The 10,778-nt window shown below is 37.0% G+C and overlaps 1 protein-coding gene across 10 annotated transcripts in view; it reads right to left on the reverse strand.

The window, feature by feature from the left end:
• The window catches only part of LOC593447 (liprin-alpha-2), a 64,672-nt gene extending 63,058 nt beyond the window's left edge, over positions 1–1,614 (reverse strand). For 9 of the 10 annotated variants that reach the window (XM_030989049.1, XM_030989047.1, XM_030989053.1 and 6 more), the window contains exon 1: positions 1,469–1,598. The gene's annotated coding sequence lies outside the window, so the exon portion shown is untranslated. Of the gene's footprint in view, positions 1–1,468 lie in introns of all 10 variants that reach the window. The other variant, XM_030989055.1, reaches the window with a different exon arrangement.
• Between the last annotated feature and the right edge of the window lie 9,164 nt (positions 1,615–10,778).

Consider the following 10,778-nt stretch of genomic DNA (forward strand, 5'->3'; position numbering starts at 1 on the left):
ATCCCATTATCCCATATTATCCCAACTCTAACACACCAAATCATGAAGAAAATAAATAAATGTGATTCAAAACAAATCACCTAATAAGCTAAGAACCAAGTACATCTTAATTGCTCCAATACAACCTCTAAAACAACACAGAATATACGAATATTCAAAGCACAATTTGCATTCACATAACATCCCCAATATAAAAGTAAGGGAAACAGCAAGAATAAACATACACAAAAATTACATCAAAATACAACAATATATCAACAAAGTATGACAAGTCATGATGCTTGGAAAGCATTGCAGAAACATGTCTAGCACGAGCAGAAGACATGCAAGATTTACATTAGTAGCTTATGAGTGAAGTGAGACATATCTGTTACAAAAAATATTGAAGGCTAAAGAGAATCTAACAAAGGAAGATGTTTCTCTATGAACCTTCATCTACACTATTAATTTACTTTCCTTGAAACATCAACCCCTCGAGGGTTTATATACATACACGTAGATACTTCCATAGAGACACTACAGAAAAAAAAAATTGATTTGTTTTTCCTTCATACTTTGTATCTACAAGTAAATGAATGTTATGCTGTATACTGTTAATAATGTTCAATTCTAGCCCTAAATGCTTCTTTTCATGTCAAACTTGAAACACAATTTTAGACGACCTCTGTCTAAACATTATGATTTATAAAAAAGGACCCCTTTGATTAATAGCAATGTATTCATGTATCACTGCTCAAGACATCCACCCAGTCCAAGCCACAAAGGCACAAACTGAGATCTGTACATAACAGACTAATACTAATTAAATGTTGCTTCGTGTGACCTATATGTTTGTTTGTGTTGAGTATCTTGATAATTTTCCGTTCTTGTTCACAATCAGGCCTGGTTCAATATTCCTGCCTGGAATGGTTATGCATGTACAGCACACTATGGGAAGGAAGCAGTCGGAAATTGAAAACATGGCCATGCGTCAAATCAAGGCGCACGCCCACCGTCTAGGCATGAAATTGACATGACATAAAGAATGGTAGCATGTCTGTTCTCATTATAACAAGGTGTGATAACTGATATGACACAACATAAAATATGTGTTAGGTGTCTCTCAGGAGGCGAGGTGTTCAAGGTGATGACTATGAGATCAGATATTAGATGGGCTTCATGGAAACATCACATTATCTTGAATAATTGAGAACTCTCTATCTCTCACTTTTCTATCTTTGTTATTTCCACGTACAGTACCTGTGTACGTACCTGTGTTACTTGTCATGTTTATTTGCTAAAATAAATGCAAGGTGTGATCTATTTTCCTGTTGGTATATCAGAGTTCTTTTTTAGATCTCTTCCTCTCAGTATTTTTCACCTGTCCATTAATGTAAGTGTTTGTCTATCCGTCCGTCTCCCTCCCTCCCTCCCTCCCTCCCTCCATCTATCCCTCCATCCATCCATTCATCCATCCATCTATGCTTACCCTTGTGTTATTTCTCTCTGCCTTGAGTTCACAGATCTCTTCTTCTCTCTCCAGCAGCTGTTCCCTGGCCTGGTTAAGCTCCTTCGTTAATGTTGCAAATTCCTGCACGAGACAAAATATAAAAAGAAATATGGATGAATGAGAAGAAAACTATATCACATACAGTGTATATATGATTGGAAGAAAAATGACATCAGGTTTTCAATAGATGGTAGAAAATATCATCATTCAGAGAAATAGTCATATTCATGTGCTTCATAAGTTTCAAATGAGATAGAAGACCGTAAGAGACAGTTATTATTAATAAAATACATAACATGTACATGTATTAACTGCTTACATTTGTATGCATCAATCTACCCTCTTCCCACCCATCCATCCCCCCCCCCCCCCCCCAACAAAAAACATGGCACTCTCTCTCTCTCTCCTTCAATGTTGTTCCCACTCTCCTGTTCAAAATCCTTTCACAATTAAACTCTGAGGTGTCTACCCATATTGCTTTGCCACTCATATTCAATACAGTAAGTGTGCAGACTTGTATTGCCCCACCAATACAAATGGTCCATTACCTCTCAAACGCACATCACAAACTAACATGTTATATAGCCCATGGCAATTTACATAATGTAACCTAGTCTTTGTTTCATACCTGACATGTACTTGCACAAGCACAAGTCATGTTCTACACCAGGTATAACTCACATCTCAGATGGAATATGGATATTAATAATAACAATAGTTTCATCAAGTCCTTATTTCATATTCTAGCATACACTTATCCAGACATTCCACAAGAAGGAGACTTCACAAATATTTTAAAATGTCAAAATCTGGACTTTTTCTTTGTGTGGAATTAATTTGTGAAAGAAAAACAGAAAAAACCACATCAAACCAACTCTACATACATGTGCACTTTACATGTACAGGTATGTATAAAATTATACACAATCAAAAGTAATTAAATGCAATTAAATACAACTAAAATACAATTAAATGTAATTAAATGCAATAATGGTCTTTGGGCATATAAAGGTTAATACAAAAAGCTGAAAAATGAACTAGGCATTTCATTGTGACATTAAAAACCAGACATCACACTAAACAAATGAGACTATTGGTTGATCACTAAATGCTCTCATCAGTAGATATGAACCCATTCCTGGAATCAGGCTGAGCATATGTCTAAGACAGCTGTTTGAAGAAGCTATGATTGTTTGTTTTGTCTTCAAAGGTGATTCCTGAAGATGGATACACCTCATGGCTGACTGCCTGTATATCTACAACCTGGATAATAATATATCAGCTTCCAACAATAAGTATGTGACTGCCAATGACAATAGCTCGTATATACACAGCCTTCTTGACCTACATGTAGGTACACTTAATCAAACATTACATATTAGAAGAATATAAACGCAGTGATTTAATAAGATAACAAATGAAAATAAGTAAATCCTTACCGACACTTAACTGGGGATTAATATATTGTATTCTGGTTTAGATGTGATACTTTAAGAAGTATGGGTTTGGGGCAATTAACAAAAGAGGATGTTTTCTGTTGAACCCTTTGGAATGCCCTTTCTCTTGATCTTGAAGAATATGGTAAATGCATTAAGTCATCAGGACCCTAGGACAAAGCATTGTGATTGGTGGAATGCAGGGTGTAATTGGGTGAGGGGGTAGGGGGGTTAATATCTTGCCATATATAGAAGGATAGGTGTGAAGATTTCTGCATGGCCTACAGAGCGTGAAGGCTCTATACGCTGAGATCTAATAACACACCAATTAACTCAGCTCTCTAGGCCTGCTCTAGACGATTAACTGAGCTATGTATATAACCTTACATCTAATGCTCATTACATCAGCTTTTTAGGTGTTCTATTAAAGGCAAGAAGAGATTTACATATGCACATCATTTTCTTCATACAATCGACTATAAACTGTGGTATATGAGTTCACTCTTTACCCCCCCCCCCTTTTTTTTTCTTCTCATTATTTATATCTCCTTTTCTTCCTTTCTTGAGAAATTCTTCCTTCATTTTCTTCCTTCGTGATTCGATCTGTGTTTTTTAATCATAATATGAAGACCCAGCACTAACCCTAACCCACCCCCAAGCAATATCCAGAAAGTAACTTTAAACATAACAATAAGCCTAAACCTATCTCTCAACGTAATCATAGCCAAAATTCTTAACCTTATTCTTCATTTGTGACAAAATAAAAGAAAGAGAAAATGTCCCAGGGAAGAATGTTATAACAGACATATATGATTGATAGATTCAGGAATGACCTCAGTATGACCTTTCTAGCTTATGTAAACTTAAGATAACATGTCTGACAAATGAGACTAGTGCTCATGATAAGCTCAAAGCAATATGTCTATGTCTTTAATACTCATATCTTATTTTATGTTTTTCATGATAACTATAAAAGAGAACAAAGAGGAAGATGTATAATCAACCTTAAGATATACATTTGTACATGTATGAATAGAGACGAAGCGATCTGAATCCTGACCAGCCCCCCCCCCCCCTTTTACTACAAAATGGATGTGTTTGTGTGGTTTGAATTGAGTAAAACTGCCAGAGATTTACTGTGTACATGTGAATGGTGTGGATCATTAACTAGATGTATGCTATGTACTGATGATATGTAACTGTTTGGTCTGTGTTTATATCAAGCTCCAAGACAGAGAATGCATTGTGTAAGTTACCAGATGAGAAAGCATTGCAGCAACTATACTTGAAGTCTGAGGGGTGACTACTTTGAGATATAATGCCCGACTGTAAACGCTGTTATTTGTGCGTGATTAATTTTTCGCTCTGAGCGACCCCAAAACATATTTCCGAGTCCTTAAATTTGTGTTGCTCACAATTCAGCCCGTTCAAAACATGCATAAGAAGGCATGCTTATATTTTTCGCGAGTTCTAAAATTAGCGCTTGCTGATCTTAGCACGAAATCCATGGAAATTAAAATACCGCAAATACAGTACAGTATACCAAATCAGGACTTCACTTTGAATACAAGAACACTGCTCTTCATTGTCAGCCCCAGCAAGTGCACTACCTACATGACGTAATTGGTTTGATTAAAAAACCTTGACTTAATGGCATGACGCAATTAACTTGATTAAAACACTTACAAAAGCACATCATCTTCTCATTCTACCCTCATGACGTAACTACTAACTACCCTTCCTTCTTAACAACGTTACATCTCCTGCGATGCTCAGCCTCTTCGTACACATCCTATCAAATGGAACATGCTTTGAACAGCAGCCAATCAAAGACCCCGTTCTCACTCACTTCGTTGGAGTGCTCTGGAGCGCTCTAACTAAGACCCACTCCTCAGGAGCGGTTCTTAGGTGAGTGAGTGAGAACACTCAAAGTGGTCCAGGAAGCAGACTTCTGGACCGCTCCAGAAGTCCACCTTCCGAGGTGGTCTTGAGGAGCGGGTCTTATTAAGAGCGCTCAAGAGCGCTCTAACGTGCAGTGTGAACGGAAAGCGTACTTTGAACGGAAGTGAGCTAGTGACCTTCGGTGCGAAACATGTAGTACGGTACATACGGTTTGGATTCCGCGCGCGAAAAAATTGACCCGCCTACCCGAGCTGCTATAGCAACAAGACCACTTTGACTCGTGGAGTGGTTTGAGCCATAAAAACTGCTCGGAGTGTGAACGCTCGCAAATCGTTCCTCAAGACCCGTTCCTCTGGAGCGGTCTGGAGCGGTCTAACTAAGACCACTTTCAAAGTGAGTGAGAACGGGGTCAAAGTGTGAGTCTAATACTAGACGAGTAGTGTGAACAGGTCTCATGAATGCTGTACTATTATTTTCTAATCAGAGTAAGACAGCAGAGGTAGAGAGAGCTAGAAAGGCCTCTTGATCGGCTCATCTTCTCTGATAGCATTCCAAGGCATATTAAACTTAAATGAAGAAATAATTAGTTTTATTATGACCTGTCATTGTCTCTTTCCATCATCCTATATCAATATCATTGCTTTCATTAAAATCATTTTCTACTCTCTTTCTTCTTTATTTCTCATCCTATCTATTCATATCAAAAACAAAAACAAGCTATGCTTTCCAGAAGCAGATCCGTAGGTTCCTGTTTCATTTCATATTTTGATCTTACTTTGGCAACTATGTTCTTTATTGTGCAAACAATTGTTATATGAAATGAAATAAAAAATCAATCAATCAATCAATTGATTGTCTCTAGCCTGTTATCAATTAGTGAGGACAAACCATCAATATTTGTCTGTTTGTTTGTTTCTGTTCCCTGCTGGTCCTACAGTGTATCATATCGTCTGTTTGGAACCAGAAGGGCATTAACTCATATCATCTACACACAGTCAAGGTAGTTTGCAGGCACAAACCCTGGTCAGTTGTAAAAGAGAGTCTGCACTATAAGACTACCATAGGTCATGTACTATAGGTGCTCCCCAGTATGTAGCTGGGCTAGGCTTCTCTCAAGGCACAATGATTTTTTGATACAGTGTCAAATTAGGGTCTGTGCTTGCAGACTATAGTCAAGGCCCTTCTGGCCCTTAGCTTCAATTCTCTGAAGAAAAAAATTGCACAACAGAAAACCTAACTTGCACTTTAAATAAAGGTTTGAGTTTCAGTTTGAGTTTATTGATTTCACATTTCACATGCAGAAATAATACAGATAACAAAATTTACATAAAAGACATATTGTTTTATAATTTAAAAAAAATGATTATATTAATTGACACGGTAATCATCACATTTGTACAAGGTACAAGTGAGTTGGTAAGTCAGTATAGTCAATATACTTGCAGAAAATAATAAAATCTAAGCAAAACAGTTTGAGCAGATAAGTTTCTATGCGGGCCTTATAACCTCTTTCTCTTTCTCTCTCTCTCTCTCTCTCTCTCTCTCTCTTTCTGATCTCTTCATTGTATTTTTCAAGTGTTCATACCCACAATTAACCCTTCATTAATATCTCACTAAATTCACACCATGCAATCGGTAACTCAGAATAAATTTACCAACTTCTAAACACAACCAATGAAAATTGAAGCTATATTCAGTTCGAGAGCTCCCATACCTCTAATTAACCTAAATAGAGTCTAGCAATCCAATTAGACCATCTCCTTCTCTCTCTCACCTATTCCATCTATTCTTTCTAGCTTTGATCTTGGTCTCTTTCTTCATATAGTGATTAACCTCAATAGAGATCATTTATCATTGAAGGGCTTTGCATCCACCCGTATACAATGTGTAAGTGTATTCTTATGCCTTATGAAAAGCACCCCTATGACCGTGCAATTATTCTCGATATCTCATGGTTTGGGATGTGTGTCCGCAAGTATTGAAAGATGAGAATACTCGTTTTAATACGCAAAGGCCAAAACAATGGGCGGAAACCTTGAAAAATGATTGGGTGAGAACAAAATATGTTTCCATGTTTAATCTGCAAATTGACACAAAAACATACGGAAGGAAGAATGTAATGAAAATGATATTGAATGAACTTTTCTTTCGTGGGACACAACGACATATCTTTATATCCGACTCAAGATCTTTCAACAGTATCATAGAGAATTTTTACTCCTTCTCTCTCTCTCTCTCTCTCTCTTTATACTCACGTAATATCATAAGAAAATAAGAGGCATGCAAAAGACATTGTGATGAAAAACTGCATGAAGAAGAAGGACCTCAAAAAGACAACAAAGACAGGGAAATAGTGAGAGAATGGAAACCTGGAATTACTCAGAGGCAAATAGAATTTAACCTACAAAACTTCTGTGCGTAATTTGCACTCATTAAATAATGACTGGGTTATAGCCAGAGGCTTGGTGATGTTGTATCATTAAATAGAATGAAATAGATTGAATCAACTACGCACCCTCTAGACTATCCCTAGTCTTTCTCTTCAGACCTCACAGTCACTAAATAGAATGAAATAGATTGAATCAACTATACACCCTCTAGACTATCACTAGTCTTTCTCTTCAGACCTCACAGTCACTAAATAGAATGAAATAGATTGAATCAACTATACACCCTCTAGACTATCACTAGTCTTTCTCTTCAGACCCCTTAGTCAATAAATAGAATTCTATAATAGAAGTGAATTAACTATACACGCTCTCGACTATCACTAGTATCTCTGTTCAAACCTAATAGGTCATTTCATGCAATGGAATTTATTTATTCAACCATACAACCAATGGGCTAAAGTTATGCATCACAATGACCAGTAAGTGTAAATTCTCAATTTATATGGTCATGCACAAACAAACCCCAGTTCTATTATCTGTTGAGTGAGAGTCAGACAGACGTTAATGATAGATGAGTTTACTCCCTTCTGTCTCCTATTAGATGCAATACTGAGACGATCAGTAAGCGGTTTCAAGTAATTCTCGTTTTTATGAATGCTAATAGATGCAATCAACTGCTTACAGCAAGAAGGAACTTATCACATAGCTTTTCAAACAGAGTTAAAGATAAAGGTGAGTTCTGGTAATGCGATTGCATTGTCAAAGAAAAGGTATGGAATGGATCAGAAACAGTTGATCATATAGCATGTAAGTATCGGTGTGCACTGCAAGGTTCTGGAGTCATCAAAATCATAATAAATTTGACACAATCACCCAAACCTCCTCACATATAAAAAGAAATCACCTTGATGACAGATGATGACACATACTGCAATCTAATTAATGTTTGATACAGGAGCCTTCAAATTTTTCCAATTGTGTTCATTTTATTACAAACCTTTTAACAATGTTGGTTCAAAAGTGATATCATTGGCATCATTATCTCAGGTGAGATGCATTATAAAGCTTTCAACAAGTCTGTATATTGAAGTTCCTTGAGTATGATGAATGTTTGAGCATACCTTTAATCAAAAGCTGACAATCAATACATTTAAAGCCATTTCATTCAATTTTTAACAGAATAATATGATAATTCTGACATATCCAGTAGATAGTGAGATATTCTGTATTGCCTTATACTGGTATTCAGAAAAAGACGATGGAGAAAATGAAAAAGGAAAAAGGAAGAAAATCAATATCTGGAAAGTTAAGCTAAAAAAGATCTGGAGAGATACATTCTGGTAAACTGATATCTACAGTATCACTGGCTGAATATCCATTTTGTTCTGAATCGGTGTAAACTCGTGTTCATCTTCAAAGTAATTCAAGGATACAGGATGTTCTGTACTTACGAAGCCGACATGATAAGCTACATGAATCTATTAAAGTACCGATAGTCCATTCTTGGTGGAATGCTAAAATGGCTGCAATATGAAATCGTTAATGAAATGATCGGCAATGCTTTAGTGTTTCCCCCATCTCTCCCACTCTCTCTCTTTCTCTTTGTGAAAAAACAGAGAAGGAGGCGTTCCATGGATTTATCAGGTGGTGTCGTAGGCCATTAGGTACAAAATTATGCAAAAAAAAATCAAAATCTCAAAATATTGACATACAAGGTTTTGTCACCCCACCGACGATATGTTGTTTGAATACGATTGTACTGGAGTCAATATACATCTATACTCTCAGAATTACATCAAAATCATTCTTTCAAACTCAGATATGACCATGAAACCTAATTCCTGATAATAGCTCATTAACATGGAAAGGGAGACAGGGCAGAAAGTGCTTCCAGAGAAGTTTATTGACCCTTCTGTGAGTGTATGTTATCTCTATGCAAAGGTCATAGACGAACTAGAAAGCAGATGCACTGTAAAACACTCCATTTATAAAGAACAAATTGATGAAGCAGCTTGGTAAGAAGGAGAGGAAACGAGAAGTAAAGACATTATAAATCCTACTGGCACAAGCAGGGATTTACAAGGTAAATGTCAGCAGTCGCTTCATTGCTACACACATGTATACATACGTACTCATGAGAAACTCACAAGATAGTTCTATCAGAGGAAAACAGATACAGGTTTGTGCTTTGATCACAGTGAATGTATTTGAACTGATGGTGGAAATGAGAGTTGTACTTCTTTCTTGAGTTCAGACACAGCCAAAGATGGACATAAATTAAAGACAGAATAGTGCAGATCCTATCAAATATAAACAAAATCAACAAGAACACTTGAATCCTCAAAAGCAAAAATAAAGAGTAACATTTTGAAAAATAAATATAAATAATACAGACAAAGAGCCTTGTGGACTTCGCATGAAGAGGAATAAGGTTGAATTTATGACCTTTCCAATTCCATCTCTAAAACATGAAAGAAGATAACAGATCAATTTAAAGTTTGACGAAAATATAAGATGAAGGGACCCTGCATTATTAGGACGGAGAGATCTAGCAGAGAGGAGATTTAATAGGAACCTATCGTGACCTTATAAGGAGACTACAATCAGAGAAACTAGAGGCTACTTTTGAATGGGGAGTACAGCATTTCAAGAAATCTGGACACAAGAAAGTACAGCAATTTGAAAAATTCTCACTATTTGGAACACACATTGTATGGAAGTTTCATCGTCTTTCGTCACACTACACCGTCCATCGGCCAGGCCTTCGCATGGACCGATGCGTCTCGTATTACGAGCTTGACCAACGAGGTAGAAAGCACTGGATTTTGGCTGACATACCCGCGGGCCGAAATGTGACCCAGTTAATTGTGTGTGGCCTACTCAGTAATATGACAGTGTATAAAGCTGGGTTATAAGACTGCTACAAGACCTGTCAATAAAACACAGTTAGCCAACACAACTAGCATCCGTTTATATACAGGCTCACTCCCATACGTAGATATATCCTTCCCGTTTTTTCACGAAGTGACGGTAGTGAGGAAAATCGTCACGCAAAGTGAATGCAATTTTTTTCTCACTACCATCACTTCGTGAAAACAGCGACGATATATTGAAGTTTAGTTAATGGGCGCACAAGACGACGAGTACAGGAGAGGGTAATATCAATTGAAATACACTTCACTGAGTGCAAAAAGAGATTAACTCTGTTCAAGTTCGAGAGTTAACACTTATCTGGTGCCCTCAACGATCCACATCATTTGTTCAGAGACAGCAGGATATCTTTAAAGCCCCACTGCACTAGTTTAGCCAGGAGGGATTAGACCTCCCTGCATGGTCACTGACAGGTGGTTATCTCATCAAATAAGCTCTCAATTAACATAAGAAAAAGTGGATCATGGGGAACCAATGGTCACTTGATTAGGCATTGTTTTCTATATAGAGGGCACAAGTAGCTATAAGTAGTGCAGTGGGGCTTTAAACTCAACATCAATTATTACGAGCTAACATCCTTCTGGCTCTCAACAGATAGCAGGGTTATTGAATTCCTATAAACTTGTGTTT

Source organism: Strongylocentrotus purpuratus, unplaced genomic scaffold (genome assembly GCF_000002235.5).
Source record: "Strongylocentrotus purpuratus isolate Spur 01 unplaced genomic scaffold, Spur_5.0 spur5_scaffold_18, whole genome shotgun sequence".
Taxonomy (NCBI): Eukaryota; Metazoa; Echinodermata; class Echinoidea; order Camarodonta; family Strongylocentrotidae; genus Strongylocentrotus; species Strongylocentrotus purpuratus.